This window comes from Mesoplodon densirostris, chromosome 10, assembly GCF_025265405.1.
Source record: "Mesoplodon densirostris isolate mMesDen1 chromosome 10, mMesDen1 primary haplotype, whole genome shotgun sequence".
NCBI lineage: Eukaryota > Metazoa > Chordata > Mammalia > Artiodactyla > Ziphiidae > Mesoplodon > Mesoplodon densirostris.
Window position 1 is genome coordinate 81134466 of NC_082670.1, and position 18981 is coordinate 81153446.

Consider the following 18981-nt stretch of genomic DNA (forward strand, 5'->3'; position numbering starts at 1 on the left):
AGTCAGTCCAATGATACTCGATCCTGAAATCTGGCCTGGAACTACTGAGAAAGAGAAGTTTGAAAAAAAAACCAAAATCCTGCTGGCATGCTGAGCTGCTAAGATATATACTTTGAGCCTCTGGTGGCCATCTAACCACCACAAAAAGAGACCCTGCCTCTGCATGACACCAACCTGATGGAAGCAGAACTAAAAGATGAGAGAAACAGATTTCTGATGCTATCTTTGAGCAGCTAAATCCAGCCATTCCTGAAGGCAAAGTAGCTCTTAACTTTTCAGATAGGTAGGGCAATATCCCCTTACTTTCATTAAGCCACAGGTAAAGCTGAGTTTCTGTCACTTGCAAATAAAAGAGTCATAACTAAATGCAAATAGCTTATAGTTTATTTCATTATTGGGTGTTGAACCTCTAAGCTTTTGCATCACTGTATTAGAAAACATATTCCAGTACTGACAGGCTATTACCTCGTGCAGCAACCCTCATAAATTCTCATTTCCTCTCAGCACCTTTGTCCTTTTTTTTTTTTTTTTTTTTTTTTTTTTTGCAGTACGCAGGCCTCTCACTGTTGTGGTCTCTCCCATTGCGGAGCACAGGCTCCGGACGCGCAAGCTCAGCAGCCATGGCTCACGGGCCCAGCTGCTCAGCGGCATGTGGGATCTTCCCGGACTGGGGCACGAACCCGTGTCCCCTGCATCAGCAGGCGGACTCTCAACCACTGCGCCACCAGGGAAGCCTCTGTCTTCTCATTTATAAATTAGGGATTAAAAAAAAATGGTAGTCCACAGAGAAGATATACAAATGGCCAATAAGCACATGAAAAGACTTTCAACATCATTAGTCAATAGGGAAATGCAAATCAACTCTACAATGAGACACCACTTCACACCTACTTGGATGGCTATAATCAAAAAGACAGACAATAACAAGTAGTTCCTAGGATCTGGAGAAATTTAAAACCTCATCAGCAGTATATTGTCGATGGGAAGGAAAATGGTGCTTTGGAAAACAGTCTGGCAATTCCTCAAAGGTTAAACATAGAGTCATCACATGACCTAGCAATTCAACTCCAGAGGAAAAATATATATATTAAGTGTACACAAAAATTTGTATGCAAATGTTCATAGTAGCATTATTCACAATAGCCAAAAAGTGGAAACAACCTAAATGTCCATCTACTTATGAAAAGGTAAACAAAAAGTTGTATATCCATAAAATGGGATATTATTCAGTAATAAACAGAAATGAAGTACTGATACCTGCTACAACATGGATGAACCTTGAAAACATTACACTAAGTAAAAGAAGCCCATCACAGAAGACTACATATTGTCTGATTGCATTTATATGAAATGCCCAGAAGAGGCAAATCCACAGAGACAGATGCCTTGAGAAGGGTTGAGGCAGTGGCAGGGTGGACGGCAGACTCAGGGCCCTTGGTGCCTTCTCACATTGCTCTTTTTATTCCTTGGATAACGAGCGACCTGTCTTACCCACGGGTATGTCATGCACTATAAAACACTTGTACATACATGTGTCTATCAATAAAGTTGATGTCCTCCTGCCCCCCACAAGAATAGAGAAAAAGAGAGAGAGAAAGAGATATACAGTAGCACAGGCAGCTCCCCACTGGGTCTGAACCTTGCCAGCCCCACCACCGGGAGACCACTGCAGTCAGCTGGCACCTGTTCTTCTGTAACCTCGTGACACCAAAATGCTGCAATCAAAAATGTCGACACGTTGGAGGAAATGCAACAGAACTTGGTGGAGTGTGCTACTCAGGCGCTGGAGAAATATAACATAGAGAAGGACATTGCGGCCCATATTAAAAATGAGTTTGACAAGAAATAAACCTCACCCGGCACTGTGACTTGGGGAGGAACTTCGGTAGTTATGTGACACATAAGTGGGGACTGCTAATTGGTACAGGGTTTCTTTGTGGGGTGATGAAAATGTTCTGGAATTAGAAAGTGGTGATGGCTGCACAACTTGGTGAATATACTAAAACCAGTGAACTGTATACTTTAAAAGAGTTAATGCTATGGTACAGGAATTATATCTCAATTTTTTTAATTTAATGGAAAAAAATGGTAGTCTATTCTGATTCTCACCATGGACAGTACAAGAAATCCACGGTGATAATTACAAAAATGACTATTCTTGAGAAAAACTAAGAAAAAAATCTATACAAGTATAAAGATCTATTGTTTTTAAAGCTTCAGCAAATGTTAAGAGAATGGGAAAACAAAATTACCAAATAGATTTTCTCAGATCACTTGGCTTCTTTTGTATCAAGAAATGGTCAACAGATAGCTAGCAGGTGCACATAAAAGCTACTTGGAGACCTCTTGAGGTTAACAGCATGCAACGTATTGCCACTGCACCAGCCTGGCTGGGAGTATTATTTACACCACCCTTTCACAGCTGTATTGGTCTCCCATTAAATATTCAGAGCTTCCTTGTTAATAAACTGCATTAGAAGCTGGATGCATTGTCTGGATAAACTGCACTGTCCAAAAGGCTGCCCCATTATTACAGAAAATGCAGAATGTAATTAGTATTCCTCTGTGCATAAGCCACAGCTTCCAAAAATGGTGCTATATTATGAAGCCTTAATTAATAAACAAGAGTTGGGCCGTGACCGGTTACATTTATCTGAATTTTATATTGTGAAGAAAGGCCACTGTTCAAATCCCATTTACAAATATCTACATTCTGGCTAGCCTACATGAAGACAATCTAAACAGTAAGCCTGAGAATTCTGTGCTGCTAATAGCTTTGTGTTGGTACACCAACAATAGCAAACGATTAACTGCTGGGGCATAAACCATCCTGAGAAATGCTCAGAGTGGTATGATGATAACACTGTATTTCAGCTGTATTATATGGTGCAATTCTTCTATTTGTTCATATGCATTTCCCATTTAATGGATGGAGGAACCACGGTGGCTTTTCATATCACTGTAAAGCCCTAAATGTGACAAAAGAAAAAGAAAAATGTGAGCTGGAAAAAAATAAATAAATAAGTGTGAGGTGGTGCTGGGTGGTAGCAGGGGTACTTCACGATGGAGTGTAAGTACACAGCTTCTTTCTGCATTTCCAGCTGCTTGTTATTGATTTTCCCCTAACCTAACCCCAAAGGAGAGTCATTTATGTAAGCCATGAGCACTGAACTAATATTTGGGACCATAATATTGAGTAGCCCAGTTTATGAGCCTCAACTAAAGGAGTATTTGCATTAAACTGTACTCACCTGATTAAAATCCATCAACCCTACCATCCTGAGAATTAGTTAGCACCTGTTACACTCAGCTACAGGTTCTCTGTGCACAATCAGAGGGCAGCAAGGAGTCAGACTCAGAGCGGGAGGGGGAGGGAGGGGGAGAGCATGTGATGTGTATTGAAAAGCAGATCGCATTAAAGACTGCCAGTGCTTAAATCTGAAAAGTCCTAAGCCTACTGCAAATACAGAGCTGTGTGAACATAATAATTCTTTCAACAAAGTCTGTAATATGGCTTCCAGGGGTGCTGTGAAAACAGGGTGGTGAGATAGTGTTACAGTTCAGCAAAGAGAGACTGGCCCAGCAAGGGAGTGTGGCATCCACAGGAAGCCCAAGAAATGGTCCCTGCCTCTGCAGAATCAGCTAGTGCTCATGGATGGATCCCGAGTCCGGGGGATTTCAGCAGCCTGAACAAGCTGTCTTAGATCACTGCCCTTTCTATCAGCTCCAGGCACCAGGCATAGGCTCAGAGTCCTATCGGTCTTGGCAAGACTTGTTCACCGTGACCACAGAGATGGCGTTTTAATCAGTAATAGGCTGTAAGAGGCCACCTTCATGCATGTGAAGAACACTCCCTGAGACACTGGTTTAAGTCCTAGATCTCTACCACCTAGCTATGTGATGTCCGACAAACAGGCTTGCTCATCTTTCAATCAGAGGGTGGAGTCAGATAATAAATACCTGTGAAGTGAATGAATAAGGGAATAAAAACCCCTAAAGCCGAGTTTCTAACCTCAGTACCACTGATATTTAGGGCCAGATAATTCTTTGTTGTGGGGTTTGAGTAGGGGAGAAAAAATATTCCCTTCTACTCTTCTAGGTTCTGTAGCTGGTCTAAGAATTAAACTGACATAGAACAGATTAACAGGAGAGGGGAAAAAAAAAACTAATTTAATTACATATATACCTACAGGAGCCCCACAAAGACATGAGATTCAAAAGGCCAGATGATGGAGGCTTATACATTTGTCCCTTGGTATCTGCATGGGATTGGTTCCAGGACCCCCACAGATACCAAAATCCACAGATGCTCAAGTCCCCTTATAGTTGGCCCTCCATATTGGTGGATGCAGAACCCGTGGATACAGAGGGCCGACTATACACGGGGAGCTAAGGAAAGGAAAGGGGTCTCAGGACTTCGTAGCGGGAAGGCAATCATAAGAAAGTAAGAGGAGGAGATGTTTGGTGAACAAAGGTACAGGCCCCTTTCTAATGTAAATTCCCTTACAAAAGCATAACTTCTACGTTTTCAGAGCTTCTCCTGTGTCTGCAGTTTCTCAAAATAATTGGATGGAAATAACCCTTATTCGAGAGTGGCACATTTGGCACAGCATATTCTGCTACCCTTCAGATGTTTCTAGCATCCCTGCCTCTACGGACTAGATGGGAGTAACATACCCTCTCTCAGTTATGACAACTAAATAAGTCTCCAAACATTGCCAAATGTCTCTCGGGGACAAAACTGCTCCTGGTTGAGCGTCACCTCTAACGTATTCAGGTTCCAGGAGCTAAATTCATGTACCATACAACTATATAGTAACTTCTAACTTTTAAGAAAACTTACACTGACATCTTCAACATCACTGGTAGTTCATTTTGACAAAAATTTTATTGAGCACCTATTATGCGCCAAGTAGAAAGATGAATGGGAAAATACTGCCTCTGCCCCTGAGGAGGTCACAGACTAAGTGAAAGTGGCATTTTCACAGTCCTACATCAAAGAGAAGGGCAATGTTCAGCTAACCATGTTTCCAATAAGTATGAGAATACCCTTCTGTGTGACTAGACAGGCAAGAAGTCAGAGCATACCTCTTTGCTGTTAAAAGATTAGCACATATATCAGAGATGCTGTCATTTGATAAGGTGAATTTTTGGTCATTTGGACGCATTTTAGTTGTTTGCTGAAGTTTGTTTATTGGTAGGCAGGGGAGCCTCTGACCAAAAGGACTGTCCCAGGAGGTTGTTTAGCCTGAGCATAAGCCAAGACAAAGAGCTCGGGAATGAGACTGCCACCTTACTTGCTGTGTGACCTTTGGCAATGCATTAACCCCTCCAATCCTCAAGTCCTTTTCTATGAAAGGGAGATAATCATTGTAAAGTGGTTAGCATGATGCCTGCCATGAAGCAAAACCTCAGGAAACAAGAGCTACTATCATTGCTGTTGGTATTGTAACCTCTCTATTTTATTATGGACTGGCTGTTCTTTTTTTTATTGTGCTAAAATACACAACATAGAATTTACCATTTTAACCATTTGAAGTGTACAGTGCTGTGCAACCATCAACACCATTCATCTCCAGAACTTTTTTCATCTTCCCAAACTGAAACTCCCCTTTCCTCCCTTCCCCCATGAGTGTTTGTTTAAACCAGATCTTATCCAGAAAAAATACCTTTTGAGGAAATGAAGTCTAGGCTTTTGTTTGACAAAGCCTCTCTCCTTGACTAAACTTCCTCTAATCCCTCCTTGCCTTGACCTTGTCTGGGTCTGGTGGCACAGCTGCAGCAAGAATTTTGCTAAATCAGTTTAACAAACAAACAAAGAAAGAAAAAAACACTTTATATTTAATCTCCCTCAATATCTGATCACATTCCCCATCCCCCACCCTTGGTATTTGATCACCTTGGCTGGCCTTCAGCAAGAACCCTTAGGTCAGTTTAGTAAGAATTACCCTTTCGCCTTAAAAAGTTCCCATCCACTGACCCCTCTTCTGCCCCTTGACTCTAAATCCCCACTTGTCCATGTTTCATTTGGAATTGAACCCAGTTTATACTGAGGTTTCTTTTCCTCTGTTGTAATAGTTCCAGCATAAAATCTGTTTTTACCTCTTTAGCTGCTATCAGGCTCCAGCTGTCACATGTAAATGGAACTAAAGGCAATTCCCACAGTACCCTAGAAACGGAACAGAAACAGCACTAACAATGGCCATCTGGGGTTATGTTGATGAGTTTAGTATCCATCAGCCACCTCCTAGGAGTAACATGTAAGTGCTTCATCTATCTTGGGGCAATAAACAGAGGATTCCAAACAAAAGCACAAAGGCTCCTGACTGTGGGGCCTGCCCATCATATTTACCATCACAAAAGCACTGACTTGCATTCCCCACTTCAGTTAAGACTGGAGCATCTAATCAATTATTGGGGCGACGCCAAACTGTGACTTAATGGAATATTATTTTGAATTAGTTACTTAAGAAATGGCTAATGCAAGAGGGACACTCTGACCCTCCTGTCCGTCTCCCTGAAAGCAGGAAATAAGTCTCCCCTGTGAAAGGTGCACTCCCTGCATCTGGAGGTAGAAGGAAGGACCAGCACCCTTATCCCCAGAGACGGAACTCAGGCCTAGAAGCCTATGTAAACAAACCTTGTTACTTCTTTAATTCACTACTCCAAGCCCAAACTCTGTTTAGATTCTTCACTAATTGAGCACCCAAAACCTGAGTTTCTTTGTCCTGTCAATTCCTCACAAATGTATTGTCTAAGAAGTATAAACACGGCCTGCTTTGGCCACTTCTTAAATCCCATTCCTATGAGACCTCCACGCACGTGAATTAAAATGTGTTTTTCTCCTGTTTATCTGCCTTGTGTCAATTTTATTGTTAGTCTGGTCATAAGAACTCAAGAATGGTAGAGGGAGAAGCTTTCTCCTCCCTGACACAATATTATTCCAGAAGGAACTCTGCTGACATATTCATTTGGTAGCCTGTAATTGGTGGGAAAAGACTAGTCGTTGGGCCTAAACTATCAAAGACACTTACTTTTTCATAGAAAGTGAGCAAACTTCCTTTGTCAAGAATCCATGTGCTTTTGTAGAAGCATTCTAGGGGGAAAACTTCTGGTTTATAGCCAACCTCACAAAGTAGCTAAAGAGTTCCTAATTTCACCTCAAACCTCTGCTTCAGCACCTACTGAGCTGTATCAAGTTATTTTCTATCCACTGTCATTCCTGATCCTATCGCAATTCAGTTTAAGGCGTTTGTAGACAGGAACCCTATCTGAGCTGTCAGCACCTTGCCTGATCATCTTCCAGCAAAGTGGTCAGGCAGAAGCATGCAGCTACGGATGCCCTGAAGCAGACTGTCGAGGAAACTGGCCAATGAGATGAGCATCTCCACTTGCACTCAGCTGATAACATATATGGTACATCTCTCACCATCTGTCCAGGAGTACTGATCTTGTAACAGCCCCCAGACACTTCAATCTGGTGGCAGCTCTGTGACTTCTATCTGTGGATCACTTTGTCTCCATGCCCTTTCCTTTTCCCCTTCTTATCCATGCATTAGGACCTCGCCAAAATGTTACCTCCTTTGAGAAGCCTTTCCTATACCCGCTAAGGCAGAAGTGGAGATGGCTGTTTTGAAACAGAAACAAACAAATGAACAAAAACATTGAAATCTCCAAACTGAATCTGCACTTTATCTCAAAAGATGTGGTATGATGTATGGCGTAATGTATGTCAATTTTTTCCAAGTCTTAACAATACATCACAGTGACCTGGGGAATTTTTTAAAAATATGGATTCTCAGGCCCCACCCTGATTGAGACATTAGGCCACAAGCTTGTGGCCCAAGAAGGTATTTTGTTTTAAAGCTTCCCAAGATATTCTGATGTACAAAAGTACTGGAAACAGTAGGCAGGCATGCTACTGTGTGTCTTTAGGCAAGTCACTTTGCTTCCCTGAGACCGTTTCTCATTTGTAAAATTGCAGGTAAGAATGCCCATCTCACAAGGTTTTGGAAAAGACCCACAGAGGGCAAGAGTGCAAAATCCTTGAATGATGATGTCTCAGCAAATGGAGCTATGAGGATGATTACTACGGATTTCCTTAAAAAGCTGTTCTACGCTTCTCAAAACCAATAGCCCAGTTTGCAAAACCTTCCTCTATTAGAGAACAAAGAAAAGACGGTTTCAAACCAGGATGATAGCCTGAAAAAAAATCAAAAGGGACATTGAGAAGGAGCCCATGTAGAAAGCAGGACATGAGCATGTAATTAGGTTTTTCTGAAGGCCTATATTCTTCATTTCCATTGCCATTTCTCCTGATTAAAAGGTTCCCCCAGTAGCTGAAACCATTAACGTAAGTCCATCAAATGGTAGCTGTTGTGGAGAGCTCCCCCACTTCGTTAAATTAGTCAGGCTTTTGTGTCTCTCATAGACTAATGCTTTAACACTTCACTACCTATAATAAAGTATATGCACCACAAGAAAAATGTGTTTTGTGACCAGCAGGCTATAACACAGTGTTATGCTTATAGGAGCCATGGGTTTAATTGTATCCTAAGCTGATGATGAGTCACCACTCTGGCTTTTGGTTAAGGAAGCCAAACAATGACTCTGTAAACCTCAGCTCAGAGTGCCCCTGAGTCTGAGAAAAAATGCCTGATTATACTGTTTTGTATCACTTCAGGGTGTCAAACAATAGGATACCATGACAGCCAGGACTTATCAAAGTCCCCTGCAGAATAATTCCCCATAAAGAGGTCGTGGTGGGGAACTAGGAACCATTCCATAGCTCAGAGCTAGAGGGAAGAAAAAATGCTACACAGAAGTAAAAGAGGGTTGCCACCTACCACATCCACCCCTTCAGATGTCTGCCCTGGAGGCTAAACTGGGAGACAGATGAGACACCAGGCTTGGCGTCTCCTGTTTGGAAGGGCTAACTCTTAGAGGGTTCATCCTGGCTCCCTCCAGCCAGCACCCGCCGAGCAAAGTTCGAGGCACTGGAGCCTTAAGATTACAAACACTGGCTTTGGAGGCCATGCATCCAGAATCAGAATCCACCCATTTAGCTGAGCTACCAGCTTCGGTCACCTTTTTTAGGTCCTGAGCTTCTGTCTCTATTTCAAAAATGGGAATAATAAAAACATGCAGCTTCTAAGGTCAGGGTGCAAATTGAATTTTATGGAAAGGACTTAATATGTGCTCAATAAGAAGCAGTTGATACCATTATTGTTTATTATTATTATTACTACTACCAAGGAACTATCAGCAAGTCTGAGTCTCCTATAAATGTTAGCCAAGTGCCACCAAGCTTCTATTATGTGGCAAGCACTGTGGTTGGTCTTGGGGACACAGGAGCAAACAGGACAGATACAATCTGCCCTTTTATGAAGCGTATGGTGTGTGTGTGTGTGTGTGTGTGTGTGTGTGTGTGTGTGTGTGTGTGTGTGTGTGTGTGTGTGTGTGTGTGTGTGTGTGTGTGTGTGTGTGTGTGTGTGTGTGTGTGTGTGTGCGCGCGCGCGTACTGGCCTGCACATTGTTTATAAACAAAACAAAACATGTAGCAAACATTTTAAAATTGGGTGACTTCACACGAAAGTCCAGATTTCTGGCTCTTTTTGAAAACATCAGAAAATATGAGAGGAAGTGAGATCTCTCTCCACAGGTCAACCTGCTCCTCCAAAGCCCTCACAAGTCCCAAGACACAGCACCAGCCTTCCGCCTGAGACGGGCTCACTGGTCTCTCTAATCAAGAGAGTAGAGCGCGCTCAGGCTACACGAGATGAGGGGCCCCGGGGGACATGAGAGACAAGGAAGCTGAGGACACAGACCTAGAGGACCAGAACTGAAATGCAGGGAGGGAAAGGAGGACTGGCATCCACCCTCGGTCCCTGGGTTTATTTGTCTCTCGGCTCAGCTTGCTTTGTTTGGCTGGACACAGAAAACCCTGGAGGGGAATTCTGATTCCAACTTGCTCTATGCACAGCTAATTATTTGGGGCTCCCAGAAGGTTGGAGAGAACAATGACTTCCCCAGCGGTTGCAGCTGGACTAGCTTAGTTCCTTTTCTTCACCACAGGGGTCAGAACCATGTAAGGGGAGCTACTTGTTTTGGTCTTAAACCAAATCTGCCCTGGGACACAGACAGATGTTCTGACCTGAGACCAGGAAAGCCACTACTTCAATACCTAGCAAAATTCTCCTCTCTTGCCTTCCTAGTCAGCCTACAGACCCATAATATGCATTTTCCCTGTTCCCTGTTTAAACTGTTTACTTCTCTCCTTTGCAAATAAGAAGTAATGTTCAGAAAAAAATACTATATGCCCCAAAATTGCATCCCTCCTCCCAAGTGAGATATTTCATGTTTCCTAGGAAGATGGGATAAAGACAAGCAGGGGAACTAACTGGGATGGATCAGTGAAACTACAGAGGCTCATTTGTGTACAACCTTCTAATAAGTATCCACAACTTCATTCTAATAGGAAATGCATGACAAGTCCCTTAAAAACAAAGAAATAGGAGAGAAAAATACATGCTCCATAGTTGTGAACACTATAACAAACTGGAACAATCTTCCAGCAACCGCACAGAGATTGTTCCTACATCCACCCAAAACTATTATCGTCAGTGGTGTCCCCTCATTTTAAACAGAATGAAATGGATTTAGTTGGCTGCTACAGGCTGTTTCTAGCCTTCCCGCATCTAAAGACATTTTCACTCTCAGCCATTCCAATAGGGATTCATTTGGATTTCTTGTCAACTATCCTTCAAAGACAAGGTAAGACCTATTTTCTGATTAAACATACACTCAATTTTATTTGTTTACCCAATCATCTAATACCTATTTATTGACTGCCTCCTAAGAGCCAGGCAGTTTGTTAGGTGCGGAAGATATAAACGTGAGTCAAAACAAAGACAGGCCTTGCCCTCAAGGAATCCAGGGGAGGCAGATAATCAAAAGACCTTGCCAATATAAAACTGACCTTCTGAAAGGTGCTCAAGGAGAGGTATCTGGTACCAGAACGACCTATTACATAGAAGGAGTCCAGTTAAGGGGGTATAACAGAGGCAAAGAAAGTGTCCCACAAGAAATAACACTTGAGCTGAGATTTATAGGCTGTAGGTACCAGATAAGCAAAGGCCCTGTAATGAAACTGAGTAGAGTGAATATAGGGACTGAATAAAGGCCAGCCTGATTGGAGTGGAGAATCCACAAAGGACAGAGTGATGAAGAAGAGTATTAATGGTGACCATGCAAGGCTTTATGGTCCACATCAAGAATTTTGAGCAATGGGAAGCCATTTTGGGGATTTTAAGCAGGATGCAGTGGTAGTAGTTGATATGACCGTATTTATGCTTTGAAAAAAAAATGGATTTGGGTAGAGGGGAGGCAGAGTGAGTTCAGGTGGGCCAGTTAGTCTAGAATTTGGATGGTATGGTGCTGGAGGTGATGGAGTAGAGGTGACACATTCTAACAATACTTTGAGACCAACCCAATGTGCCAGATGCATCTCAATGGCCCAAGACAGGTACTAACTATTAATATACTTCCTGGTGCTGTGAAGCTGAGTAAAGATGTTTTTTTTTTTTTTTTTTTTTTTGGCCACACCGCACGGCTTGCAGGATCTTAGTTCCCCAACCAGGGATTGAACCGGGGTCCAGGCAGTGCAAGCACCAAGTCCTAACCACTGAACCACCGGGGAATTCCCAAGACATTTAGAAGGACCAAACCAAATAGGACCTGCGCACATCTAGACTCCCTTATCCCCAGCAGCAGGGTACCACTATGCACTCTGAGCCATCATAGCTCTGTATTTGAATTTACAAATTCTGAGAAAGACTCCACAGGAAAACCAATTAAATAGGCAGGGAAGAAAACACCACTGAGCGCTGGAAAGAAAGATGATAACAAGCAGGTCTCAGTGGAAGTCAGTAAAATGCTGAATTTCCATTCTAGTGTCATTAGCACTGTTCCTGATTTGTTTTTTTAATATTTTGGTTAATCAAAACTATGGGTCAATCAACTGTTCCATAATGACAGCTTCTGTGGTCATAAATCCTTGCTATCGCCTGCAGCTGACATGGTCTCAGTCCACGGGAGAATAAGCAGCAAAAGACTGTTTCTCTTCATTTTCCCCAAAGGGAGTTAGGCAATGCGTAGTAAAAGAATATAAGTTATTCACAATGCTTTCTTGAAGTTTATGATTCATGGTTTGGGAGAAATAATGGACGAAGGGGGGAGGTGGGAAACAGAATCCTGAATGAGAAAATTTCTTTTGAAAATGGAAGGATGAGTTTCTAAGGGAGACCCAACTCACCACACACAGGGCTTCGGGTTTCTCAGCGGTAGCTTCTGGTTCTTCCACAGAATGGTTCACTCACTCCTTACATTTGTTTGGACAATCCTTATTAAACTGTGGTCACCTGAGGAGGGCTCAGTGTCCACCAATCCAGTTTCTCTAGACTTTGGTGACGGTGAAGAGAGGGAGAGAAAAATGGAAAGGAAGGTTAGAGAGAGGTCAAGTCTAGCTGTGTGACAAAGTACTGAGGGAGTGGAAGGAAAAAAGTGTATCATCTGGTGGAGGAGAGAGGATATCTGCTTGGTTTTACTTTTAGGAAATAACAGACATCAGTGTAGTAAAACATATGAAAGTGGATAGGAGCAGTAGGGTTGTTTGTTTGTTGGTTTGTTTGTTTTGATAAAGTTAATTCATATATCAAACTACACAAAATGGAGGCTGCCCCAGTGGCCCAGCCCATATCATAAATCTAAAGCTAGGTCAGCCCACACTTATAGGAAACACCTGTTAAGGGAACCTAACCACACACACACACACACACACCAAATCACAATCCTCCAACTCAGCTTTAGAGAGCTCACCTCACCCTAGAAAACAGGACCTGCTCTCCTTACAAAGAAATCACTGACCTTCTAGCCCATCATGCCATTTCCACGTCACTGTTTCCAATCATCGGTAAAACTCGCCCTTGCCCAAAATCCCTCAGGAAGGGTGCTCCACTGCTCTGCACTGTAATCCCCCAATCCATTAATTGTTTTCCCTTGAATAAAGGACATCAAACTCATTACTAAATCATTTTAGTTTTGTCATTTGACAGTTTGTTTATAAATATGGCCTGGATTAGATATATAGCTCTCTTTCACAGTTTCTAAGAAATACAAATAAAGGATTTCAGCAATTTTGAAACTTTGCTCTCTTGCCAAACTAGGTTTCCTTGATAGGAAATGATGAGACTAAATCATGTGCATCTGCTCTTTATAAAGGCTAGAAACACATTTATTGACTCTACCAGATGCAGGCACTGTACTGGGCACTATTAATGGTAGACATAATTGAAAAATCCTTCATGATCCAGCCTTGGCTTACCTTCCTAGTTTTACCTCTTGCTACTTCTCCTTCAAAACCAAGACCACAGCCATTCTGTTCTGCAGTTCACAGAACATTTTGTTCTGCTTCCCCTCTTTATTTATAAACATATTTCTTTCTGCACTGAAAGCTTTCCCTCATTCATCCAGCTGCACTGAGCCTCCCCACCTGCACCTGGCCAATGCCTGTCTCCGTTTGGATGTCACTTCCTCAGAATGCTGTCCAGAATTCCGAGGTGAGTCAGGTGCCCCTACTCTGGGCTCTCAATGGGTTTATCTCAACCTAGTCTAGGTAGCATTCAATGGTAATTAGATGGTAGGAAGCTTTTTGATAGCAGGGACTAAGTCTTTGTCATTCTTGCATCCCCAGGCCCTAGCACCCCATGAGACACAAAGTGCCCACTAAATCTCTGATGAATGAATAAAGATATGCAATACTTGATGCCTAACTTCAAGGACCTTTCAGTGTAATTAATAAAGATACAACCTTTTGAAATACAACACAGCACAAGGCATATAAAACAAGTGCCTCTTGTGTAACAAAGTAGGTATTCAGAGGAAGCAAAGATTACTTTTGGCTGGGGTGATGAGCGCAACAGCAGTAAGAACAATTCCATGTTTATAATACAAGCACTGTTAGTTCTTTTCATAAATATCCCTGTAACATGATACTATTATCCCCATTAACAAATGAGGAACACAAGGTTCAGAGAGGTTAAATGATTTTTCAAAGTTACAAAGCTAGTAACCAGCAAAGCCGGAATTTGAATTCTGAACACAAAACACTGAGAATGAATTGGAAGGTGAGTAACCCATGGAAAAGGGAAAACATAGATAAAGGCACTTTGGAGCCATGCATATCCTGGGGACTAAAAAGAAAGATCAAGCTGATGGTATGTAGGAATACCGAGGACACCAAAGCTAGAGAGTGAGTAACTAGATTGTCAGGGACCCTGCATGCCAGGCTAAGGATCTTGCATCAGTTTATGGCCACCAAGGAACCACTGGTAGCTTTAGAGTAGAGGAAACATGATTGGAGGTGAGTCTTTGAAACATTTATTAAGCAGTGGGACACAGGCTGGACTGGGAGACAAAAGGGGGGTTTGCAGAGAAGGAAGGAACTCAGAGCCTAGTGAAACTCTTTAAAGGCACTGATCTCTGGGAATGGAGTAGAAAGGATGGATGCAAGCCATCCTGTGAGAGAAGAAACAAACAGCTACTGAGAGCTGAGTTACTGTGGGTCTGAAAGAGAAAGAAACTAAAAGAGACTTAAGAGTATTAAAGCCAAAATGACAGGGACACTAATGAGGAAATCAGCCAAAAGAAGAAGTACCATAGAAGGTACTGGTTTGAGAAGAAACTTTAACATGCTGAAAAAAGACACTGCAGGGAAAATCTTCAGGAAACAGTTGGAAATGTGGGACCAGAGAACGACCACCGTTAAGAAATGCAACTTGGGGCCCATTTGCCTTAAGGTGCAAATGGAAGCAATAGAAAATGTGCCTATGTCTTCAAGTGCTGAGGAATAGAAAAAGGGGGTTGGAAAGTGTGCAACAAATCTTAGTTAACACACACATTTAGATGGCAGGAATATGAAGATTAACAAGTAAAAGATGTTAACGAATAAGATCTAAATGCCCAATATGAACCAGGCACTATGCCAGAAACTTTTTATATGTTATTCGATGAGGTCTGTACTATCTTTATCTTATAAACACTTAGGCTGAGGAGTAATGTATCTTGCTCAAGGCCATACAACTGGTTAGTGACATAGGTGGGTTCAAAACTATGTTTATCTGACTTGGGGAGCATCTCACTCATGTCATGCTACCTCCCTGAACAGGGCTGTGGTATGGAGGCCACTGGAGGGGAAGAATTTTCAGGAGTGGACAGGATGAACTCAGGCAAGGGCAATGAGGACTGAGAAGAGGCCACTGAGTTTAGAGACCCACCTCTCAGTGAGAGCCGTGATATAAGGCCTAAAATTGAACCTCAATATTATATGCTGCCTTGACATCTGGGGAAAATCAGGATGGCCTCCAATGGCCCAACCACAAGTTCCTCTTCCCATTCTGCTCCTGGGGATTAAAGTCCCCTAGCCAAGCAGCTCTCCTTATCATGCGGACCAGGCACAGTTCCTGTTAACCCTGAATAATGGGGTTCAGTTTCCTGTCAGCCTCTGGAATGATTCGAATAAGCCAATTACATCTTCTTGCAGGAACCAAGGGTCACCCACCCCTTTGATACTGCCTCTCACAGCCCCTGGTTTTTCACTCTGTTCCCAAGTGCAAGCATCTTGGGACTTTGTGTGGTGTGCAGCACCCTCTTCCCCTAGGCTGTGAGCATATGTGACTGATAAACTGCTGTCAATCTCCCCTGTCCAGTGTTGGAGGTTGTGGGTTTGGCCATCCCCATATCCCTAGGGTGGAAATCTCTCCCTCACCAACCGGGTAAAAAGACAGTGATTAAAACGATAGAAGACTCCAAAGCGTTCCCTGTGGACGTTACATGGGTAAAATGCTTCACTTTAACAAGTACTAACTTTACTACAAGTGAAGAAATCTGAGAAATGAATGAATTTTCTAGTTTTAGACAAGAGGAAACTGAGGGACAGACAGGTTAGACGGCTACCCTGAGTTACACAGTAGTAAATTCTTTCATTTTAATGCTGTATTCTTCTCCAATATTTTCTTGACAAGCTCCTGTCCAGATGCTGCATAAGAATCACATGTATCCAGAATTTACAGAAAGCTATTATAAGCAATAAGAGAAAGGCCAAAAGCCTAACAGAAAAACAGGGAAAAGATATGAATGGCTAACTCCCAAAAGTAGAAATAGAAATGGACAATAATGGGGAAATGTTCAACCTCATTATTAATCAAAGAAATCCAAACAAAAATCACAATGAACCATTTCTTTGTATCTTTCAGGTTGACAAAGATTAAGAAGATTTACACTATCCAGCGTTAGTGATGTTAAAAGGAATTGAAGACTCTCATATGCAGATGGGATGAGTAGAAATTAGTACCTTTTTGAAAGACAGAGGAGCAACTCCCATAAAATTTTTAATTATATTTTCATACAATTTAACTTCTAGGGTTATATCTCAAAGAAACAACTTGTCAAGTCCATGAAGATGTATGTATGAGGATGTTTGTTCTATTGTTCTTTGCAATACTGAAAACCCAGAAACAATCTTAATGTCCATCAACAGGGCACTGGCTAAATAATTGTGCTTTACCTATAAAATGGATTACTATGCAGTCTTTTAAAACGATGACATAGATGCATATTTATCAACATAGAAGGTTAAAAACATATTAGGTTAAAAACATATTAGGTTAAAAAAAGAAAAACTAGCTTACAAAACTGTGTGTGGAATATTATACATATAAAATTTTCTATATTTCTATATACATGCATAGTAGGATATTTGGAATGATATTTACACAATTTAAATATCAAATATATATAAATATCTAATTTTCAGGTGAGTCTTACTCTCTTCTTTAGTTTATCCCAAAGGCACATAACAATAATTGGGGAGGGGGAAACTTTCTCATTTTGGGGGAAAAAATACTTTGAGCAATGAATATTTCCCTTCAAAAAGAAAATGTATACTTCAGGAAGAAATTACACAAATCCTACAGCATGTTTTGGTTTTGTATTTATATTTGTTTTCCGACAGATAAATGTGAAATCCTGGCAAGAAGGGACTCAACCATGCACTGCGTTTCTCATAGGAAGCACATATACTAAACTGAGGCTTTTGTGCCCCTAGTGGGAGGCTGTGGATAAAAAGTGAAAACCAGAAGGAGCCTGGGTTCAGTAGGTGCTGGTGAGCCCCTCTCTGATTGAAAAGGACATCTGAGTGGTGACCAGTGCGATTCCCATTCTGAGTTCTCAGCAGCGGCTAATTTTTTGCCTTTGACCTTGCAAACTATTCACACCTACGCTTTGATAAGTCCCACTCTTGGCGCTTTCACCTCTTGACAGCAAATGATGGTGCTTCAAAATCCCATTTGTGCCTGTTGCTGTTAGAAAGTTTTGTGTAAAGCACATGTGACTTACAAAATATATTTCTCAAAACTTAACTCTCTGAAAAATCAGTTACTGATTTATCTCCCAATTCTATCACCCAGAAGAGGGCAAAAGGTGACAAAACAGAGCCCACAGAGAGTTTAATTCAGAAAGACAGACACAATTTAGTTATTCTGAAAAATAAGAAACCCTACTATGTCACTTTAGAAATTTCAAAATAGAGATCTCTGTGTATCCCATTAGGCATCTGTCATGCTCCCAATAATATTACTTGTGACAGCTCTAAGAGAAGCAATATACATTGGCCTCGTAGGTCTTCAAGAATGCACAACTTAATCCATCTGGAAATAGTTGTGTGGTTGACCCTAGGGTTCTTTATATTAGAGCAAAGTCAGACACGAACTCTGAGGTGGTTCCGGAATATTATATGGGGTGAATTACAGGCAGTCACACAACCTAGCATTGTCCTTTAAAGAGTTTTTATGAGGCAGAGCCAAAGGCTGGCAAACCTCTCCTTAACCACAGAGGAAATGCAGGCTAAAAAGAAAAATAAGGAGTTTATGAACGATTAAAAAAAATAAAGCTGCAGAGTTAGGGAGTTATGGATTAAGTTCCGATCCATTAATTCTTTTATTCCCTGATTTAGAGGTGGCTGAAAACGTGCGGCCCTCTGGTGGGTGACAGAAACACTCCCGTGCACAGGGACCAGAAAGGAAAGGCTGGCATAGTAGGGGGTGGACCCACTTGTTCGGATGATAATTTATACGGGAATCTGGAATTCAATAATCTCACATCCCCCAGGTAAGGGAAAGATCCACTCCCCAATTTCATTTGGGAGTTCTATTACATTAAGCAATATTCTGTTTGGCCAGACATGCCATTCTTCTCCTAAGGAAATTAATTTCTTGACTCTTCCAGCTAATATAATCCCAATTCAGTGCTTAAAGTTTTCTCAGGGCACTACTAGATGAAACAAAGTCTAAAGCACCTCTTGTGGGACCTCACAAGGCCCAGAAGGAAACAATAGAGGAAAAACAAGTTGAAGAGGGGAAGGTGGGGCTGGGCAGGGGGTGAGGAGATTCGGTGTTAACCTTCCCCTCAAAAGCCACATATGTGATTTGTTAAGTGTTCTATAATCTTAACTCTTGGCTGAGTAGAGCTGTTTTATGATTTCCATAGGAAATTTATTTTTAAGCAAGTAAGGCCTCTGAACAGGATAAATAAAAGATTACAAGAAAAAGAAACACAGTGGTTTCTGGTTGTTTAAAAGGCAACTCAACAAGCCTTCACCTGCAAAAAGAAAAGGTCAGGATCAATAAAAGGGCCTTTCCTTTAGAAAGAGATCTGTTTTCAATTTAACACAAATAAACCCTTATGGTGGGCCTTCTGAAGACCAAGGAAACATCAAACTGTATAAGGGATCTGGCCTTGCCAGGAAAATAAAATTTCTCCATTTGAAATTCTCCAACAACGTCAAAACAAAACAGAACAAACCTAACCCCGACCCTACCCCCTTCCTCAGCCCTCTGCCTGACAGCCAAACGCTGATTACCCTGAAAA

General features: G+C 41.8%; 1 protein-coding gene across 14 annotated transcripts in view; it reads right to left on the minus strand.

The window, feature by feature from the left end:
* The window catches only part of FHIT (fragile histidine triad diadenosine triphosphatase), a 1490046-nt gene that overhangs the window by 991286 nt on the left and 479779 nt on the right, over positions 1 to 18981 (minus strand). Inside the window, exon 7 of one of the 14 annotated variants that reach the window (XM_060109932.1) lies at positions 12314 to 12459. The exons of the other annotated variants lie outside the window; for them this stretch is intronic. The gene's annotated coding sequence lies outside the window, so the exon portion shown is untranslated. The remainder of the gene's footprint in view (positions 1 to 12313; positions 12460 to 18981) is intronic. 14 annotated transcript variants of the gene reach the window in all.